This window comes from Pan paniscus, chromosome 10 (genome assembly GCF_029289425.2).
Source record: "Pan paniscus chromosome 10, NHGRI_mPanPan1-v2.0_pri, whole genome shotgun sequence".
NCBI classification, from domain to species: Eukaryota; Metazoa; Chordata; class Mammalia; order Primates; family Hominidae; genus Pan; species Pan paniscus.
This window is the reverse complement of record NC_073259.2, coordinates 140,997,823-141,019,472: the sequence shown is the minus strand read 5'-3', so window position 1 is coordinate 141,019,472 and position 21,650 is coordinate 140,997,823. Positions and strand designations below refer to the sequence as shown.

General features: G+C 47.9%; 1 protein-coding gene and 1 pseudogene across 16 annotated transcripts in view; one reads left to right on the top strand and one right to left on the bottom strand.

Moving 5' to 3' along the window:
* Window positions 1-21,650, top strand: part of CHFR (checkpoint with forkhead and ring finger domains) — a 69,452-nt gene that overhangs the window by 141 nt on the left and 47,661 nt on the right. The window lies entirely within an intron of this gene.
* On the bottom strand, window positions 2-21,430 carry LOC117975267 (NHP2-like protein 1; annotated as a pseudogene).

Below are 21,650 nucleotides of genomic sequence, written 5' to 3'. Positions count from 1 at the left end.
ACGTTCCGGCACTTCGCGGCGGCTCAGTCAGCGCTGCTGGGTTCCACCCCTCCTATGCGTTGCTCAGGGACAGGTTTCTTAGTGACAGGCCCCTCACTATTCCCATTGGCCAGGACGCCCAAGGCCCACGCAGCCGTTGGCTAAAATTGTTGTCTGTTTCAGACACGTTGGCGAATTCCCCGCCTCTACGTTGCCGGGAGACAGCATGTTGCCTAGCAGCGTGCGGCTCCCATTGCCGTTGGACGCGGCTCTCCGCCCCGCCCCGCCCCGCTGGGACGCATCCGGGTCTGCGCCTCAGCTGGACAGGGCGGACTGCGGCGCGCAGTCTTAGGCGTGCGCTTCGGAGAAGGGGCCCTCGCGTGCGAGGAGCGCGTCTGCGAGGGATGCGCCGGCGCAGGCGAGACCCGGAGCCGCGTGGTCTCTGCGCAGTGCGTCGTGTGGGGCGGCCGACCCCGGCCCGGGTTTCCCTGCTCGTTTTCGTCCGGGCGGGCGTCTTGGTTCCCGTTCCAGGCCAGCCCCATCCTGGGTCGCTGCTTCATCCAGCGCTTGGGGCATTTGTGTCGTTGGCGTTGTTTTCCTCTTAACTACAAACTTTAAGTGTGTTCATCTACTCGTGACGGCGAGTTTAGCAGAGTTTCATTCCCAGAAGACGTGTCACACGATCTGTATATTTTTCATACAGAAATTGACGGACGTCGTTACTTCTAAATTTCCACAGGGGCTGGTTCATCCCGCGGCTTTACCTAGAGAAAAGCGTCTGAGGCCGGGCGCGGCGGCTCCCGCCTGTAATCCCAACACTTTGGGAGGCCGAGGCGGGCGGATCACGAGGTCAGGAGTTCGAGACCAGACTGGCCAACATGGTGAAACCTCGTCTCTACTAAAAATACAAAAAAAAAAAATAGCCGGGCGTGGCGGTGCATGCCTGTAATCCCAGCTACTCAGGAGGCTGAGGCAGGAGAATCGCTTGAACCCGAGATGGTGCCACTGCACTCCAGCATGGGCGATAGAGCGAGACTCCATCTCAAAAAATAATAATAAAATAAAAACCATGGACAATGGGAGGGGAACATCACACACCGGGGCCTGTCGGGGGTGGGGGGCCAGGGGAGGGATAGCATCAGGAGAAATACGTAATGTAGATAACGGGTTGATGGGTGCAGCAAACCACCATGGCACGTGTATACCTATGTAACAAACCTGCAGGTTCTGCACGTGTACCCCAGAACTTAAAGTATAATTTTAAAAAGAGAGAGAGAAGCGTCTGAGCGTTTCTCAGGGACGGCGGGTGGCAGCCAGGACGGGCTGGGGCGGTGAAGTGCGGGGCGGGAAGCGACGCGTGCGCCTCCTGCGCTGGCTTCTGTGAAAGGAGGGACTGATTGGAGATCACTGCTGAAAAGCGGACTACGCATCAGTGAATAGTTAACTCAGTGAAATATGAGCTTCTACATTCAAAACCATTTGTGCTTTAAAGATTTTGTCTCACCATGGTATCGTATTTATCTGAATCCTATGTTGCTTTTGCTTTGTAATCTGAATTGTCTGTCACTCCCCCAGTCTCAGTTTTTTGTTAACTGTTCAATATTCATAGAAATGTCTCTACATGGGACCCTTTAACAGAGAGAGTCATCTGTCATAGCAAGTATTTCCTGAGTAGTTTCACTGATTCTATGTTTTTAGCAGGTCAATGTTTTCCTGGTTAGTTTTATGATTTTATCTCAATTTTTACCAGTTTGTAACTAGAACTGGAGTATTAATGAGAAGATATATAATTGTAAGTAAATATTCTATTTATTAGAAGAATAAATCACCCTGACACTCAACAAATAATCTTTTTAAAATTTTTCATTGATGTATTGATTTATTTATTAGAGGGAGAGTCTCTGTCACCTCATCTGGAGTGCAGTGGTGCCATCATAGCTCACTTCAGCCTCGAACTCCTGGGCTCAAGTGGTCCTCCCGCCTTAGCCTCCCAAGTAGCTGAGACTACAGGCACGTGCCACTGCGTCAGGCTGATTTTTGTATTTTTATTGGAGATGAGGTCTGCCTAGGTTGCCCAGGCTGGTCTCAAACGCCTGGGCTCAAGCCATCCTCCCGCCTCAGCCTCCCAGAGTGCTGGGATTAGAGGCACGAGCCACCACACTCGGCAATAATAACAATCTTTTTAATGGATCCACTCAAACAAAATAGAACCTGCTCAACTAAAATTTCCTATCTATCCTCAAATAATATTAAAAACCATCCTATCTTAATATGAATTACCCTAAAATCTATTATTGGCAAATATAAGTTTTCAGTACATCAGTGAATGCTGAAGTTTGGTATATTGGGGAAACTGGCTTTTGAAATATATTTTTTAATCGATTGTAGATAGCATTGTGTGTTCAGAAGCTGTGATGGAAGTGGCATTCTACACCGGACATCTGCTGATACAATACACATCTCTATAGAATCTACTTATTATAAGGACCACTTCATGTATTATCATTATGAAAATCATGATCTGTGAAAATAGGAAGAAAATTAAAGCTAGAAATGTATGTGATTTAATCTCTCTGTTTTGGCTGGCCTCAATTCTGCAGCTTCCTAACACGTTTGAAGCAAGGGTCCTTGCCTGTGATTGTATTATTAATACATTCTATGTAAGCTTAGTTTAAATGATATTGTTCCAGCCAGGCGTGGTGGCACCTATAGTAACAGCTACTCAGGAGGCTGAGGTGGGAGGATCCCTTGATCCTAGGAATTCGAGGCTTCAGTGAGCTATAATGGTGCCAGTGCACTCCAGCCTGGGTGACAGCAACACCCTGAAAAAAAATTAAAAATAAGATAAAATGATATTGTTCATGTGAAAGAATGCCCATTCTTTTGCAAAGATAGTGCTCTTTTGGTAGCTTTTAAAAGTTTTGGATTTGGAAGTTGAGTTCTTCAAGTTCATTATTATTCAGGGTTGTATTTACAATTCTAGGTTTACAAACAGTTTGTCAACATCTACGAAATTAATTGCGGGGATTTTTGTCGGAGTGGCACCAACTCTACAGTTGGGAAGAATTGACATCTTAGCAATATTGTGACTACAATAATGAAAAAGGAGTATGCTCCGTTTATGTTTTCCTTTTTTTCTCTCTCTCTCTTTCTTTTCCGTCCCTCCTTTCCTTCCTTCCTTCCCTCCCTCCCTCCCTTAAGATAGAGTCTCCCTCTGTTCCCCCGGCTGGAGTGCAGTGGCCCCATCATGGCTCACTGCAACCTCCCTCTCTAGGGCTCAAGCCATCCTTCCATCTCAGCCTCCCGAGTAGCTGGGACTACAGCCGCACACCACCAAGCCAGTCTAATTTTTGTATTTTTAGTAACGACAGGGCTTGGCCATATTTCCCAGGCTCCTCTGGACTCCTGACCTCAGGCGAGCCCTCTGTGCTCCTGGCCTCCCGGAGTGCTGGGATTACAGGTGTGAGCCACTGCGCCGGCCTACGTTTTCTTTTAATAGTGTTTCATAGTTTTCTGGATACAGATGGTTTCATATTTTGTTAGAGCAAGGATTTCTTGGATTTGTTGTATCCAAGGATTTCTTTTTGTTGTTTTATTGCAAACGGTAGGCCTTTAAAGTTTTCCAGTTTCAGTTGACTTTAATATATTGGCTTTGTACTTTTGCTTCTTGTTACCTCCCCCACTCCTATCAAGCCACAGAAGAGGAGGCTCCACCGCACTTTTGATCTCCAAAATTATAGTTTAGGAGATATGGTTCAGAAAAGAGCGGGGAGGCGCGCTTCTTTCGCTGATGGGGTGCGCTCAGCTCCTGCGCTGCCCCTGGTGGCCGGCAGGGCGCGCCCAACCCTACGATTGTGGCTCGTGGCGCGCATGCGCATTCCGCCCGCGGCGTCGCCACGGGGTGAGGGAGCTTGGCTTCCTGAGAAGCCACCCAGGAGCCCCGGCTTGGGGATGACTTGAGGCCGCGTCTTCGGTGAGGAAAAGCTTCCCAGAGGAACTCTGCCGGGGAATCTCTAGAGTCATTGTCCTTTTTAAAAAATGTTTTTATAGGCCGGGCGCGGTGGCTCTCGCCTGTAATCCCAGCACTTTGGGAGGCCGAGGCGGGTAGCTCGTGAGGTCAGGATATCCAGACCAGCCTGGCCAACAAGGTGAAATCCAGTCTCTACTAAAAATACAAAAATTAGCCGGGCGTGGTGCTGCGCGCCTGTAGTCCCAGCTACTCAGGAGGCTGAGGCAGGGGAATTGCTTTAACCTGGGTGGCCGAGGTTGCAGTGAGCCGAGATCGTGCCATTGCACTCCAGCCTGGGCAACTTGAGCAAGACTCCGTCTCTAAATAAATAAATAAATAACGTTTTTTCGCTTTTTTTTTTTTTTTTTTTTTCTGAGACAGAGTCTGTTTCTGTCGCCCAGGCTGGAGGTGGTTTCGGCTCACTGCAACCGCCGCCTCCCGGGTTCAAGCGATTCTCCTGCCTCAGCCTCCAGGGTAGCTGGGATTACAGGCTCCCGCCACCACGCCCAGCTAATTTTTGTATTTGTAGTAGAGATGGGGTTTCACCATCTTGGCCAGGCTGGTCTTGAACTCCTGACCTTGTGATCCATCTGCCTCGGCCTCCCAAAGTGCTGAGATTACAGGCATGAGCCGCTGTGCCCCGCCATGCGCCGCATTTTCTTTCTTTCTTTCTTTCTTTCTTTTTGAGACAGAGTCTCGCTCTGTTGCCCAGGCTGGAGTGCAGTGGCGCGATCTCAGCTCATTGCAACCTCCACCTCCCGGGTTCACGCCATTCTCCTGTCTCAGCCTCTCCAGTAGCTGGGACTACAGGCGCCCGCCACCACGCCCGGCTAATTTTTTGTATTTTTAGTAGAGACGGGGGTTTCAGCGTGTCAGCCAGGATGGTCTCGATCTCCTGACCTCATGATCCGCCCGCCTGGGCCTCCCAAAGTACTGGGATTACAGGCGCCGCATTTTCTTATCCATTCATCTGTTGATGGACATTTAGGTTGCTTCCAAATCTTGGCTGTTGTGAACAGTGCTGCAGCAAACATGGCAGTGCAGACATCTCTTAGACATGCTGATTCCCTTTCCGGTATTTAGCCATCAGGGATTGCTGGAGCTTGTGGTAGCTCAATTTTTAGTTTTCTGAGGTACCTCCAAACTGTTCTCGGTAGTGGTTGTACTAATTTACATTCCTCCAACCGTGTATGAGGGTTCCCTTTTCTCCACGTCCACCAGGGACACTTTCCTTAAATTCATAAGCAGAGATTCCCTCATGTTCTGGAATGTTCCCATGCGTTATTCTTTACTTTCTCTGGAAAGTAAAGATCTCTGAGTGAGATCTGTTTTAGGCATTTCCCTTCACAGAGGGGTTGGCAGCGGGAAACAGAGAGCACCTGGTGTTTCCTTAATCAGGATCGTTCTGGGAGGAAATCCATGCAAGTCCAGAGAAGTGCGTGGCCCAGGTGAGACTTGCAGAGAACAGTGTTGGTGCCTACAGCTTGGGGAGTCTGGGAGAAGGAAAATGAGCACTCCTGTGGATGTGCTTTATTCATTTCTTCCTGTCTTATTTTCCCTACAGGGTTAAAGTAGTTGTAAAGAAGAAAGTTTTGCAAAGTACATGTATTAAAACTCAAAACATTAGGCCAGGTGCAGTGGCTCATGCCTGTAATCCCAGCATTTTGGGAGGCTGAGGTGGGCAGATCACAAGGTCATTAGATCGAGACCATCCTGGCTGACACGGTGAAACCCCGTACCTACTAAAAATACAAAAATTAGCCGGGCATGGTGGCACGTGCCTGTAGTCCCAGCTACTCGGGAGGCTGAGGCAGGAGAATTGCTTAAACCCAGAAGGCAGAGGTTGCAGTCAGCCGAGATTGCACCATTGCACTCCAGCCTGGGCAACAGAGCAAGACTCTGTCTCAAAATAAAAAATAATAGAATAGAATAAAAATCATTATTTCCACTTAAAATAGTTCATAGCGGCTGGGCACAGTGGCTCACACCAGTAATCCCAGCACTTTGGGAGGCCAAGGCAGGCAGATCACCTGAGGTCAGGAGTTCAAGACCAGCCTGGCCAACATGGTGAAACCCTGTCTCTACTAAAAATACAAAAAAAGGCAGCTGGGTATGGTGGTGCATGCCAGTAGTCCCAGCTACTAGGGGGGCTGAGGCAGGAGAATCGCTTGAACCCGGGAGGCGGAGGTTGCAGTGATCCCAGATCCCGCCACTGCACTCCAGCCTGGGCAATAGAATGAGACTCCATCTCAAAAAAAAAAAAAAAAAGTTCATATCAAAAGGAAAATATAGGCTGCTCTGCCTGTGGAGTAGCTATTCTTTTGTTTCTTTACATCTCTAATAAACTTGCTTTCACTTACAAAAAAAAAAAAAAAAAGGAAAATCCTAGCACTCTGGGAAGCCGAGGCAGGCAGATCACCTAAGGTCAGGAGTTCGAGACCAGAATACAAAAATTAGCCGGGTATGGTGGTGCATGCCTGTAATCCCAGCTACTCAGGAGGCTGAGACAGGAGAGTTGCTTGAAACTGGGAAGTGGAGGAGGTTGCAGTGAGCCGAGATCATGCCACTGCACTCCAGCCTGGGCAACAGAGCAAGACTCCATCTCAAAAAAAAAAAAAAAGGGCTGGGCACGGTGGCTCATGCCTGTAATCCCAGCAGTTTGGGAGGCCAAGGCAGGCAGATCACCTGAGGTCAGGAGTTCGAGCCCAGCCTGGCCAACATGGAGAAACCCTGTCTCTACTAAAAATATATAATTAACTGGGTGTGGTGGCACATGCCTGTAATCCGAGCTACTGGGGATGCTAAGGCAGGAGAATCGCTTGAACCAGGAAGGTGGAGGTTGTGGTGAGCCGAGATTGCGCCACTGCACTCCAGCCTGGGCAACAGTAGCGAAACTCTGTCTCAAAAAAAAAAAAAGAAAATGTAAAAGGTAATTTTACTTTTCTGGTTTTAATAGAAGCAAATTCCTCAGTAATCTTTGTTTTTGTTTTTGTTTTTTTTTGAGACAGAGTCTCTCGCTCTGTACCCAGGCTGGAGTGCAGTGGCCGATCTCGGCTCACTGCAGCCTGCGCCTCCCGGGTTCAAGCAATTCTCCTGCCTCAGCCTCCCGAGTAGCTAGGACTACAGGAGTGCGCTGCCACATCTGGCTAATTTTTGTATTTTTTAGTAGAGACAAGGTTTCATCAGGTCGGGCAGGATGGTCTTGATCTCCTGACCTTGTGATCTGCCCATCCCAGCCTCCCAAAGTGCTGGGATTACAGGCATGAGCCACCGCACCCAGCCCATCAGTAATCTTTTAAAAATGTACTTATTAGCTCACTTCATTTTCACTTAAGAGAATTTCCATGTTTGATAATTTTTTATGACTCACTGACTATCTCAAAAGGTTTTTTGTGGCCAGGCGTGGTGGCTCACGCCTGTAATCCCAGCACTTTGGGAGGCCGAGACTAGCGGATCACCTGAGGTCAGGAGTTGGAGACCAGCCGGGCCAAGATGGCAAAACCCCATCTCTACTAAATATACAAAAATTAGTTGGGCCTGGTGGTGGGCACCTGTAATCTCAGGTACTCAGGAGGCTGAGGCGGGGGAGAATTGCTTGAACCCTGGAGACAGAGGTTGCAGTGAGCCGAGATTGTGCCACTGCACTCCAGCCTAGGTGACAGAGTGAGACTCTGTCTCAAAAACAAATAAATAAATAAATAAATGGGGTTTTTTTTGTTTGTTTTTTGAGACAGGGTCTCACTCTGTTGCCCAGGCTGGAGTCCAGTGGTGCTATCATGGCTCATTGCAGCCTCCACCTCCCGGGCTCAAGCAATCCTCCCACCTTAGCCTCCTACATTAGCCTCCCTAGTACAGGTGTGCATCACCACATCCGGCTAATTTTTTGTATTTTTGGTGGAGACGGGGTTTCACCATGTTGGCCAGGCTGGTCTCGAACTCCTGAGCTCAGGCAATCCACCCACCTTGGCTTCCCAAAGTGATGGGATGACAGGCTTGAGCTCCCAGCCAGCTGCTAGTTTTGAGTGGGGCCCAGAACAAGTGAAGGCTCTGCAACAGATGCAGGCTGTTGTGCAAGGTGCTCTACCACTTGGTCACATGACCCAGCAGATCCAATGGTGCTTGACATGTCAGTGGCAGAGAGCGATGCTGGGTGGAGCCTTGGCAGGCCCGCATAGGAGAATCACAATGTAGACTTTTAGGATTTTGGTGCAAAGCCCTGACATTGTCTGCAGATAATTACTCTTCTTTTTTTTTTTTTTTTTTGGACTTCAACGTTTTATAACAATAGAGAGTAGCTGAAAATACTACATGCTAACACAGACAATATGATACACAACCTCAGGGGACAAGTTGGCAGGGAGCACGTGGCAGAGGCCACAGGTTTAGAATAAGAGCCTTTTGATGGACTGCTGAATGGATTGGATCTGCTGTTTCAGCTGTGAGCCTTCTTTGATGGTGACAGAACAGGTGATGACAGGCCTGGAGACCCCACAGGCTCTCCCCAGGGCCTGCTTGGAGCGCACAAATATGAAGGGCACGTTCTTGTCTTCACACAGCAGTGGAGGTGCGGAATGATCTCCAGTGGCTCGGTGTCTGCAGCCATCACGATGAACTCAGAGATGCCCCTGTTAAGGGTTTCGGTGGCCTCGTTGGCTCTTTTCTGAAGCTGCTTGTAGTTACACGACTGCTGAATGAACTCCAGTGGTTTCTTGGTGAGGTGGGCATCGGCGAGGGGCTAGGCCTTCAGATTCACATTGGCCTCAGTCATGGCTGTGGTTCCGTAAGCTCGGCACTCCTAGGGCCGCGCAGCCGAGGTCTGAGAAGCGCTCTCTTCCACCCGTACTCTTCTTTTGACAACCAGCTTTTGGCTTGCTACAGGACGGTATTAGGGACTGAATAATTAAGCATGGCCCACCAAATTACTGCATGACCTGAGCTGCTCATCACGAACTCAGTGTTATCTGACCCACCAAGCCATAAAGTGAGGCATACAGAGTAGTACTCCATCATCACGCAATGACTGCAAAACTCACAGAATACCTTACCCACCGTTGTGGTGTTAGAGAAACCTGTTTACCAGGCCTCTGGTTTCATAAAACACGACCAGAGTGACTCTATCTTAAGGTAAGTAGCTAGGCACTCACAAGACACCTGTAAGGTTGCCATGGTCTGAAAATAGCCACATTCTAAGCTGACCACCAATTATAATTGCAGAAATATTTATGGTCATATGGGACATCTCCCACCAAGCCTGCAGAATGTCCAGATGTCCTAAGAGTGCAGCCCACTTTACTCAGAGAGAACCTTAATGAGCAGGCTTAGGTTGAAGGATTAATGGTCACTGATAGCACCAATAGCCCTACCTTCAGTGAGCACATCTGCACATTCCAGGTTTAATTGTAGCTCCTTAAGAGTTTCCTGTACAGCATTCCTCTTCCTGCTTTCTGAGGATGCCTTACTCTGTAACAGAGTAGATTCTGATAAACTTGCTTCTTTCACCGTGCTCAGTGACTCACCTCAAATTCTTTCCTGTGTAAGATCTAAGAGCCCTTTCTTGGAGCCTGGACTGGAACTCCTCTTTTTCCTGTAACAATGACATTGCTTCTGATCGAAGAACCCACTTCACAGTAAATGAGGTGCACCATGGGCCCATGCTCATGGAATTCATGGGTCTTGCTGTGTTCTCCATCATCCTACAGATTTTGGTTCTGTTTTTCTGGTGGAACTGACTGAGAGAAACATATAGTGAAAGGTAAGTCTTCATTACCCCCTTGACTTTAAGTCCGTGTTTCAGAGGAAGCCACCGCCATTTCCTTGTGTATCCTTCTAGAGAGATTTTCATTTTCATAAACATATTTGTATGTACACATTATTAATTAAAAGAGTCAAGCTCTACAAAATTTGAAGAGGTTTATTCTGAGCCAAAAGTGAGTGATCACGGCCCACGGCACAGTCCCAAGAGGTCCTAAGACCCTGTGCCCATGGTGGTGGGGCTACAGCTTGGTTTTATACTTTTTTTTTTTTTTAAAGACAGAGTCTCACTCTGTCACCCAGGCTGGAGTGCAGTGACGCAATCTCGGCTCACTGCAACCTCTGCCTCCTGGGTTCAAGCAATTCTCTGCCTCAGCCTCCTGAGTAGCTGAGATTACAGGCACCTGCCAACAAGCCCGACTAATTTTTTTTGTATTTTTAGTAGACAAGGGGTTTCACCATCTTGGCCAGGTTGGTCTTGAACTCCTGACCTCGTGATCTTTCACTCGCGTCCTTGTGAAGAGACCACCAAACAGGCTTTGTGTGAGCAATAAAGCTTTTTAATCACCTGGGTGCAGGCAGGCTGAGTCTGAAAAGAGGGTCAGCAAAGGGGAGATGGGGTGGGACCGTTTTATAGGATTTGGGTAGGTAAAGGAAAATTACAGTCAAAGGGGGTTGTTCTCTGGCGGGCAGGGGTAGGGGTCACAAGGTACTCAGTGGGGGAGCTTTTTGAGCCAGGATGAGCCAGGAGAAGGAATTTCACAAGGTAATTGTCATCAGTTAAGGCAAGGACCGGCCATTTTCACTTCTTTTGTAGTGGAATGTCATCAGTTAAGGCAGGAACAGGCCATTTTCACTTCTTTTGTGATTCTTCAGTTACTTCAGGCCATCTGGGCATATACCTGCAGGTCACAGGGGATGTGATGGCTTAGCTTGGGTCCAGAGGCCTGACATTCCTGCCTTCTTATATTAATAAGAAAAATAACATAAAATAGTGTTGAAGTGTTGGGGCAGCGAAAAAAATTTTTTTGGGAGGCTGGCATGGAGAGATAATGGGCGATGTTTCTCAGGGCTGCTTCCAGCGGGATTAGGGGTGGCGTGGGAACCTAGAATGGGAGAGGTCAAGTTGAAGGAGGATTTTGTGGTAAGGGGTGATATTGTGGGATTGTTAGAAGGAGCATTTGTCATATAGAATGATTGGTGATGGCCTGGATACAGTTTTGGATGAATTGAGAAACTAAACGGAAGATACAAGGTCTGAATAACAGAAGGAGAAAATAGGTATTAAAGGACTAAGAATTGGGAGGACCTAGGACATCCAATTAGAGAGTGCCCAAGGGAGTTCAGCGTAATTACTTGCTTGGTTGGCAAGTTTTTGGGCCCTATCCTTGAGTTTTTTTAATTTGTCATACACCAGGCCAGATTAATTTAGGTAAAAACAACACTCTTCATTAAAAAATATACAGAGTCCTCCTTTTTCAGCATTGAGTAAGTCAAGGCCTCAGCGATTTTGGAGGACAGCTAAAGAGTCAACTTGGGCCTGGAGGACTGATAAAGTTTGTGATATGTCTGTGATGCTAGCAGAGAAGTCATTAGAGAGGCTACAGAAGGTTGTGACAGAGGTTGAAATGCCTGCTATCCCAGTACTGAGAGCAACAGTAGAGGCAGAAAGTCTTAAACCGACAAGCAAGGGAATTAGTGGAATAACTCTTTTTTGTCATGTTGGTGTCATGAGGGGAACAGGGAGCTTTTTGCTCCTATTTGCAAATTGAATTTTGGGAGTAAGGAAAACTAATGTGCATGTGCCTGTCCAATTAGCAGGTAGACACACGTAGGTAGAGGATCCACAGAGGAAGAAGGGACCTTGTGCCAGGCAAAACTGGAGATGCAAAGTAAAAAGATGAGAAGGAGTGCTGAAAGGGGTGTCTTGTACCTACACTCCTAGGGATCCAGCTAGGGCAGCAGCCATCAGAGGTTGTAATGGGGACTGGTGGGGGGTGACTGCATAGAGGGGGACGTTCGATTTTCATGGTGTATGAGAAAACGTCTAGTGTCTATGAGCAACCTTTCATGATGGGGTAACTGCATAGAGGGGAGGATCGATTTTCATGGTGTGTGAGAAAACGTTGAGTGTCTACGAGCAACCTTTCATGATGGGGTAACTGCATAGAGGGGAAGATCGATTTTCATGGTGTGTGAGAAAACGTTGAGTGTCTACGAGCAACCTTTCATGATGGGGTAACTGCGTAGAGGGGGAGGTTAGACTTTCATGGTGTATGAGAAAACGTCGAGTGTCTACGAGCAACCTTTCATGATGGGGTAACTGCGTAGAGAGGGAGGTTAGACTTTCATGATGTATGAGAAAATGTCGAGTGTCTATGAGCAACCTTTCATGATGGGGTAACTGCGTAGAGGGGAGGTTCGATTTTCATGGTGTATGAGGAAACGCTGAGTGTCTACGAGCAACCTTTCATGATGGGGTAACTGCGTAGAGGGAGAGGTTCGATTTTCATGGTGTATGAGAAAACGTCTAGTGTCTATGAGCAACCTTTCATGATGGGGTAACTGCGTAGAGGGGAGGGTCGATTTTCATGGTGTGTGAGAAAACGTCGAGTGTCTACGAGCAACCTTTCATGATGGGGTAACTGCGTAGAGAGGGAGGTTCGATTTTCATGGTGTATGAGGAAACGCTGAGTGTCTACGAGCAACCTTTCATGATGGGGTAACTGCGTAGAAGGGGAGGTTCGATTTTCATGGTGTATGAGGAAACGCTGAGTGTCTACGAGCAACCTTTCATGATGGGGTAACTGCGTAGAGAGGGAGGTTCGATTTTCATGGTGTATGAGGAAACGCTGAGTGTCTACGAGCAACCTTTCATGATGGGGTAACTGCGTAGAGGGGGAGGTTCTATTTTCATGGTGTGTGAGAAAACGTCGAGTGTCTACGAGCAACTTTCATGATGAGGTAACTGCGTAGAGGGGAGGATCGATTTTCATGGTGTGTAAGAAAACGTCAAGTGTCTACGAGCAACCTTTCATGATGGGGTAACTGCATAGAGGGGGAGGTTAGACTTTCATGATGTATGAGAAAATGTCGAGTGTCTATGAGCAACCTTTCATGATGAGGTAACTGCGTAGAGGGGAGTTTCGATTTTCATGATGTATGAGAAAATGTCGAGTGTCTATGAGCAACCTTTCATGATGGCGTAACTGCGTAGAAGGGGAGGTTCGATTTTCATGGTGTATGAGGAAACGCTGAGTGTCTATGAGCAACCTTTCATGATGGGGTAACTGCGTAGAGGGAGAGGTTCGATTTTCATGGTGTGTCAGAAAACGTCAAGTGTCTACGAGCAACCTTTCATGATGGGGTAACTGCGTAGATGGGGAGGATCGATTTTCATGGTGTATGAGGAAACGCTGAGTGTCTACGAGCAACCTTTCATGATGGCGTAACTGCGTAGAGGGTAGGTTCGATTTTCATGGTGTATGAGGAAACGCTGAGTGTCTATGAGCAACCTTTCATGATGGGGTAACTGCGTAGAGGGGGAGGTTCGATTTTCATGGTGTGCGAGAAAACGTCGAGTGTCTACGAGCAACCTTTCATGATGGGGTAACTGCATAGAGGGGAGGTTCGATTTTCATGGTGTATGAGGAAACGCTGAGTGTCTACGAGCAACCTTTCATGATGGGGTAACTGCGTAGAAGGGGAGGTTCGATTTTCATGGTGTATGAGGAAACGCTGAGTGTCTACGAGCAACCTTTCATGATGGCGTAACTGCGTAGAGGGGAGGTTCGATTTTCATGGTGTATGAGGAAACGCTGAGTGTCTATGAGCAACCTTTCATGATGGGGTAACTGCGTAGAGGGAGAGGTTCGATTTTCATGGTGTATGAGGAAACGCTGAGTGTCTACGAGCAACCTTTCATGATGGGGTAACTGCGTAGAAGGGGAGGTTCGATTTTCATGGTGTATGAGGAAACGCTGAGTGTCTACGAGCAACCTTTCATGATGGGGTAACTGCGTAGAAGGGGAGGTTCGATTTTCATGGTGTATGAGGAAACGCTGAGTGTCTACGAGCAACCTTTCATGATGGGGTAACTGCGTAGAAGGGGAGGTTCGATTTTCATGGTGTATGAGGAAACGCTGAGTGTCTATGAGCAACCTTTCATGATGGCGTAACTGCGTAGAGGGGAGGTTCGATTTTCATGGTGTATGAGGAAACGCTGAGTGTCTATGAGCAACCTTTCATGATGGGGTAACTGCGTAGAGGGGGAGGTTCGATTTTCATGGTGTGCGAGAAAACGTCGAGTGTCTACGAGCAACCTTTCATGATGGGGTAACTGCGTAGAGGGGAGGGTCGATTTTCATGGTGTGTGAGAAAACGTCGAGTGTCTACGAGCAACCTTTCATGATGAGGTAACTGCGTAGAGGGGAGGATCGATTTTCATGGTGTATGAGAAAATGTCGAGTGTCTATGAGCAACCTTTCATGATGGCGTAACTGCGTAGAAGGGGAGGTTCGATTTTCATGGTGTATGAGGAAACACTGAGTGTCTATGAGCAACCTTTCATGATGGGGTAACTGTGTAGAGGGAGAGGTTCGATTTTCATGGTGTATGAGAAAACGTCAAGTGTCTACGAGCAACCTTTCATGATGGAGTAACTGCGTAGATGGGGAGGATCGATTTTCATGGTGTATGAGGAAACGCTGAGTGTCTACGAGCAACCTTTCATGATGGCGTAACTGCGTAGAAGGGGAGGTTCGATTTTCATGGTGTATGAGGAAACGCTGAGTGTCTATGAGCAACCTTTCATGATGGGGTAACTGCGTAGAGGGAGAGGTTCGATTTTCATGGTGTGTGAGAAAACGTCAAGTATCTACGAGCAACCTTTCACTATTATTTATGGGTCTCGGTATAAGTAAACAAGAAGAGGGCCTGGGAGGAGAGCCTGACGAGCAAGGGGAAGGTAGCCAAGGATGGAGTGAAATGCAGGGTAAGTGTCTTCTTAAGCAATAATTACTGCTAATATTTTTAAGTTTGTCAGTATTGATAGAGGGCTTATCTGTAATATGGAGCTGGAAGGCTTCAATTGTTTCAGTGATGTGTGTAGTTGGGCTTTGGAGATGAAGAATAAAGGAACATCGAGAAGGTGAAAGGTTACCTAGGGGAATTCCAGTGGGTCTTTGCTGAGAGATACATAAAGGAGCGGCCTTGAGCAGAGTTTTTATTAAAGAGGCATTAATGATGGAGGACCTTTGCGTAGTGAGGAAACCTCTTTCAGCCTATATAACAGCATGGTGGTGCAGAATATGGAAGGCATATTTAGAGTCAGTATAAATATTGACATGTAGTCCTTTTGCAAGAGTGAGGGCGCCGGGTGTGGTGGCTCACACCTGTAATCCCAGCACTTTGGGAGGCTGAGACGGGCGGATCACCTGAGTTTGGGAGTTCAAGACCAGCCTGACCAACATGGAGAAACCCTGTCTCTACTACAAATACAAAATTAGCCGGGCGTGGTGGTGCATGCCTGTCATCCCAGCTACTTGGGAGGCTGAGGCAGAAGAATTGCTTGAACCCAGGAGGCAGAGGTTGCAGTGAGCCGAGATTGCGCCATTGCACTCCAGCCTGGGCAACAAGAGCGAAACTCCATCTCAAAAAAAAAAAAAAAAAAAAGAGTGAGGGCCCGAGTTAAGGCAACTAGTTCAGCTTCCTGAGAGGTAGTGGAGGGAGGCAGAGTGGTAGCCTCAATGATAGATGTGGAAGATACTATAGTATCTTCCCTTAGGCCTTCCACCCTTAGGCCTGGTGGAACTGCCATCAATAAACCAAATGTGATCAGGGTGAGGAACAGGAAAGAAGGAAATATGGGGATATGGGGTGAATGTCAGGTGGATCAGAGAGATACAGTCATGAGGGTCAGGTGTGGTATCCGGAATAATGTGGGAGGCTGAATTGAAGTCTGGGCCAGGAGCAATGGTAATTGTGGGAGACTAAAGGAAGAGTGAGTATAGCTGAAGGAGCCAGGGAGCAGAAAGTATATGTATCAGGTGTGAGGAAGAAAATAGATTTTGGAAGTTATGAGAGCTGCAGAGAGTGAGTGGAGCATAGTTTGTGATTTTTGAGGGCCTCTGAAAGTATTAGGGCGGCAGCAGCCACTGCATGGAGACATGATGGCCAGCCTAAAACAGTAAAGTCAAGTTGTTTGGCCAAAAGGCTACAGGACGCGATCCTGGTCCTTGTGTAAGAATTCTGACTGCACAGCCCTGCACTTCGGCTGTGTGTAATGAAAAGGGTTGGGATGAGTCAGGGAGAGCTAGTGGGGGCAGTCTCTAAAACTGTCTTTAAGGAAAGGAAAGAGGAGTGGGGAAAGGATTTAGGATCTATGGGGTCAGCTAGGTTTCCTTTTGTGAGTTTATATGATTGTTTTGTTAGGATGGCAAAACCATGTATTCAAAGTTGAACGTATCTAACCATGCCTAGGAAGGAAAGGAGTTGTTTTGTAGACGGTGTTGGGGTTTGAGATATCAGTTGGACATGATCAGCAGGGAGAGCACGTGTGTCTTTATGAAGAATTATCATGAGGTAGGTAACAGATGAAGAAATTTGAGCTTTGGAGGGGGATACCTGATATCCTTTGGAGAATAAGTGTTGAAGGAGCAGGAGGGTGTCTTGTTGAGAATATTCAAAGGAGGGGCTACAAAGAAGAAGGTCATCAACATATTGAATAAGGTGAGAAGCGGAGGGGTGGAAAGAAAGTAAATCATGAGAAAGAGCTTGGCTGAAGTAATGAGGGCTGTCCCTGAAACCTTGCGGCAGCACAGCCCAGGTAAGCTGCTGGGACTGATGGGTGTCAAGGTCAGTCCAGGTAAAAGCAAAGAGAGGCTGGGACGAGGGGTGCAGCGGAATAGTGAAAAAAGCATCTTTAAGATCAAGAACGGAATAGTGAGTTGTGGAGGAAGGTATTGAGGACAAAAGAGTGTACGGTGGGGCACCACGTGGTGACTAGGCAAAACAATTTGGTTGATAAGGCGCAGATCCTGAACTAACCTGTAAGACTTGTCCGGTTTTTGGACGGTAAAATGGGGGAATTGTAAGGAGAGTTTATAGGTTTTAGAAGCCCATGCTGTAGCAGACGAGTGATAACAGGCTTTAATCCTTTTAAAGCATGCCGCGGGATGGGATATTGGCATTGAGCGGGGTAAGGGTGATTAGGTTTTAAGGGGATAGTAATGGGCATGTGATCGGTTGCCAGGGAGGGAGTAGAGGTGTCCTATATTTGTGGGTTAAGGTGGGGGGATACGAGAGGAAGACGCAAAGCAGGCCTTGGGTTGGGAAGAAGGGCGGCAATGAGATATAGCTGTAGTCCAGGAATAGTCAGGGAAGCAGATAATTTGGTTAAAATGTCTCAGCCTAATAAGGGAACTGGGCAAGTGGGGATAACTAAAAAAGAGTGCATAAAAGAATGTTGTCCAAGTTGGCACCAGAGTGGGGGAGTTTTAAGGGGTTTTGAAGCTTGGCCGTCAACACCCACAACAGTTTTGGGGGCAAGGGAAACAGGCCCTTGAAAAGAAGGTAACGTGGAGTGGGTAGCCCCCGTATCGATTAAACAGGGGATGGACTTACCCGCCCCTGTGAGAGTTACCCGAAGCTCAGCATCCATGATGGTCCAGGGGGCTTCCAAGGTGATCGGGCAGCGTCAGTCTTCAGCCCCTAAGCCAAGCAGATCTTGGAAGGAGTCAGTCAGAGAGTCTTGGGCTAGAGCTTTAGGGGCTCTAGGGGTGGCTGCCAGGTGAGCTGGGCAGTCTGATTTCCAGTGGTTCTCTGCACAGATGGGACACGGCTTGGGAGGAATCCCAGGCTATGGGCATTCCTTGGCTCAGTGGCCAGATTTCTGGCACTTGAAGGAAGATCCTGATGGAGGAAGTCTTGTAGGAATGCTTGACTACTGTGGCTTAGCCATGTGCGGCTTAGGCATTTTGAAGTTCTTGTGTGCTGGAGGTGTGGCTGGGTTTTGTCTCACAGCAGAGGCAAGTAATTGTAACTCAAAAATGCATTGCTGTCTGGCTGCTTCCTCTCTATTATTGTACACCTTGAAGGCAAGGTTGATTCATTTCTATTGTGGGGTTTGAGGGCCAGATTCTAATTTTTGAAGTTTTTTCCTAATGTCAGGAGTGGATTGGATGATAAAATGCATATTAAGAATAAGGCGGCCTTCTGGCCCCTCTGGGTCTAGGGCGGTAAAGTGTCTGAGGGTTGCTGCTAAGTGGGCCATGAACTGGGCTGGGTTTTCGTCTTTACCTTGGGTAGTTTCTTTATGCTTGTCATAATTAACAGCTTTGTAAGCTGCCTTTTTAAGCCCTTCAACTAGGCAGGAAATCATGTAATCTTGCCTAGCTGTACCTGGGGAATCTGCCTGATAGTTCCATTGGGGATCCTCTCGGGGAACTGCTCTAATGCCTTCCTGGAGGTCTGGCTCATGAAGCCGGTGGTTATCAGCGTGAGATTGGGCTAGAGAAAAAACCCTTTCCCATTCATCTGGGGAGAGGGTAGAAGCTAGGATGACATTTCAGTCACTCCAGGTTAACTTGTAGGACAGAGTTAGATATCGGAATTCCTGTATGTATTTAGTGGGGTCCGATGAGAAAGAGCCTAAATGTTGACTGATCTGAGAGAGGTCTGATAGAGAAAAAGGCACATGTACCCTGACTATGCCTTCAGCTCCAGCCACCTCTCTAAGAGGAAATTGTTGGGCAGGTGGGGAAGAGCTAGTCAAGGAACTAAACTGTAAGCCGGACCGGGTGTGAGGAGGGGAGGTGACAGAAAGATTATAGGGTGGAGGAGCGGAGGCTGAGGAAGAATTGGGACTTAGCTTGGCCTGGCGACGAGCAGCCTGGGGAGGAGGGGAGAGGTCAGATGGGTCTGTAGAAAAGGAAGACTGGAAAGACTCAGCGACACTTGGGGTTGGGACTGAGGGAACAGGCAGGAGGGAGAGAAGGAGGATTTGGGAGGAATCGCATTGGGAACAGAGACTAGGGAGGGAACGAAGTGTGAAAAATGCCTGGATGTAAAGCACCTCAGACCATTTGCCTATTTTTTGACAAAAATTATTTAGGTCTTGTAGAATGGAGAAGTTGAAAGTGCCGTTTTCTGGCTGTTTAGAGCCATTGTCAAGTTTGTATTGGGGCCAAGCGGTGTTGCAGAAGAAAACAAGGCGTTTAGGTTTTAGGTCAGGTGTGAGTTGAAGAGGTTTTAAGTTTTTGAGAACACAGGCTAATGGAGAAGAGGGAGGAATGGAGGGTGGAAGTTTGCCCATAGTGAAGGAGGCAAGCCCAGAGAAAAGAGAGGGTAGAGACATGGAGAGAAGGGGGTGGGGGGTGCTTGCCACCCAGGAAAGTGGAGAAGGGGTAGAGACACGGAGAGAAGGGGTTGGGGGGTTCTTGCCCCCCAAAAAAGCATTACTTGCCACTAAGGGTGAAGGACCAAGGCAGGCGTCCCTGCGTGGTCAGACACCTCTGAAACGTGGGTGAATAATCAGGCAGGCGTCCCTGCGCGATTAAACACCAAGGGAAGACTGTCTTCCCGAGTCCATGACCGGCGCCGGAATTTTGGGTTCATGGATAAAACGCGTCTCCTTTGTCTCTACCAGAAAAGGAAAGGAACTGAAATTAAGAGTAGGGAGAGATTAAAGTGTGGCACCAAGATTGAAAGGAGAAAGAGGTTGAGGGATAGTGAGAGAGGTGGGAGAAGAGAGTAAAAAGAGGCCACTTACCCGATTTAAAATTGGTGAGATGTTCCTTGGGCTGGTTGGTCTGAGGATCTGAGGTCGTAGGTGGATCTTTCTCACAGAGCAAAGAGTAGGACAGGGGATTGATCTCCCAAGGGAGGTCTCCCGATCCGAGTCACGGCACCAAATTTCACTCGCGTCCATGTGAAGAGACGATCAAACAGGCTTTGTGTGAGCAATAAAGTTTTTTACTCACCTGGGTGTAGGCGGGCTGAGTCCGAAAAGAGAGTCAGCAAAGGGCAGATAGGGGTAGTGGGGCCGTTTTATAAGATTTAAGTAGGTAAACGAAAATTACAGTCAAAGGGGGGTTGTTCTCTGGTGGGCAGGAGTGGGGGTCACAAGGTGCTCAATGAGGGAGCTTTTTGAGCCAGGATGAGCCAGGAGAAGGAATTTCACAAGGTAATGTCATCAGTTAAGGCAAGGACCGGCCATTTTCACTTCTTTTGTAGTGGAATGTCATCAGCTAAGGCAGGAACAGGCCATTTTCACTTCTTTTGTGATTCTTCAGTTACTTCAGGCCATCTAGGCATATATATACATGCAGGTCACAGGGTATGCGATGGCTTAGCTTAGGTTCAGAGGCCTGACATGATCCACCTGCCTCAGCCTCCCAAACTGCTGGGATTACAGACGTGAGCCACTGCACCCAGCCGGTTTTACACCTTTTAGGGAGAAAGTTCATAGATGGATTCAAAGATTTTCTGATTGGCACTTGGTTGAAAGAGTTAAGTTATTATCTAAAGACCTGGAATCAATAGAAAGGATTGTCTGGGTTAAGCTAAGGGAGACAAAGTTTCTATTTTGTTATTTTTTTTTTGACAGGGTCTCTGTTGCCCAGGCTGGATTGCAGTGGCACAGACTGTGGTTTACCGCAGCCTTGTCCTCCCGGGCTCAAGGAATCTGCCCACCTCAGCCTCCCGAATAGCTGGGACTATAGGCATGTGCTGTCATCACGTCCAGCTAAGACGGGGTCCCCCCATGTTGCCCAGGATGGTCTGAACTCCTGGGCTCAAGCGATCCACCCACCTCGGCCTCCCAAAGTGCTAGGATTACAGGCTTGAGCACCACCACTCTGGCCATTCTAATGCAGATGCCGCTCCAGGCAGCAGGCTTCAGAGAGAATAGATGGTAAACTTTTCTTATCAGAGTTAAAAAGGTGCCAGAGTCTTACATTCTCTCCTGGATCAGGAAAAGATGTGGAAAAGGAAGGAGATTCTCTACAAAGTAGATTTCCCCCAGGAGACAGTTTTGCAGGGCTACGTAAAACTATGTTAAATAAATACATGTCAGGGTAAAAGACTTCGTTTTCTTCCAGGACCTGCTATTTGTCATGTGATGTATCTTAATGCTACAGACCGTTTGGTCAGCCTTAAGTTGTCTGTTTTAACGTCGACGCTGGTCAGTTATACCTGAATTCCAAAGGGAGGACAGTATAATGGGACATATCCAAACCCTGCTTCCCATCAGGGACTGAACTGGTTTTTCAGATTAACTTTGGCGTTGAGAGACTCAGTTCATTCAGTTGGTTGGGGAGGCTTACAATTTTATTTTTGGTTTACAAGGTATAGATAACTATGCCTATACCTATATATACAAATGTTTATATATGTATATATGTGTGTATATATGGTTTGTTTTACACAAATGGATGCCTACTTTATTTATTTTGGTAGCGATGAGGTCTCAGGCTAATCTCGAACTCCTGGGCTCGAGATCCTCCTGCCTAGGCCTTCCAAAGCACTTACATTACAGGCGTAAGTCACTGCGCCCGGTCCTGCTTCACCCTCTTAAAACCGCCCTTGGGGGCTCCTCATGAGTGCAGACATTGGCGCGTTCCTCCAAACCGCACAGACTCCCCCTGCGTGGACGCGTCTCGCCGTCTTTACTCCTCTTTCGCCGACCTTTCACTTTCAGGGAATACCCTCTGGCGCCCTTCTCTGGAGCACACACGTGAACGCCGCCGGATTCCAAGAAGTGAGATACTGAGGCAAAAGTTACGCGCGTTCAGAACAGGAAGACTCCGCAAAACGCCGGCCAAGACGTGGCCCCGCGTCCACCCTGCCCACAAGCAGCCGCTCCCACTCGCGGACCGCGCCCTGTGCCTCAGACTTCGGATCTGTGTGATCC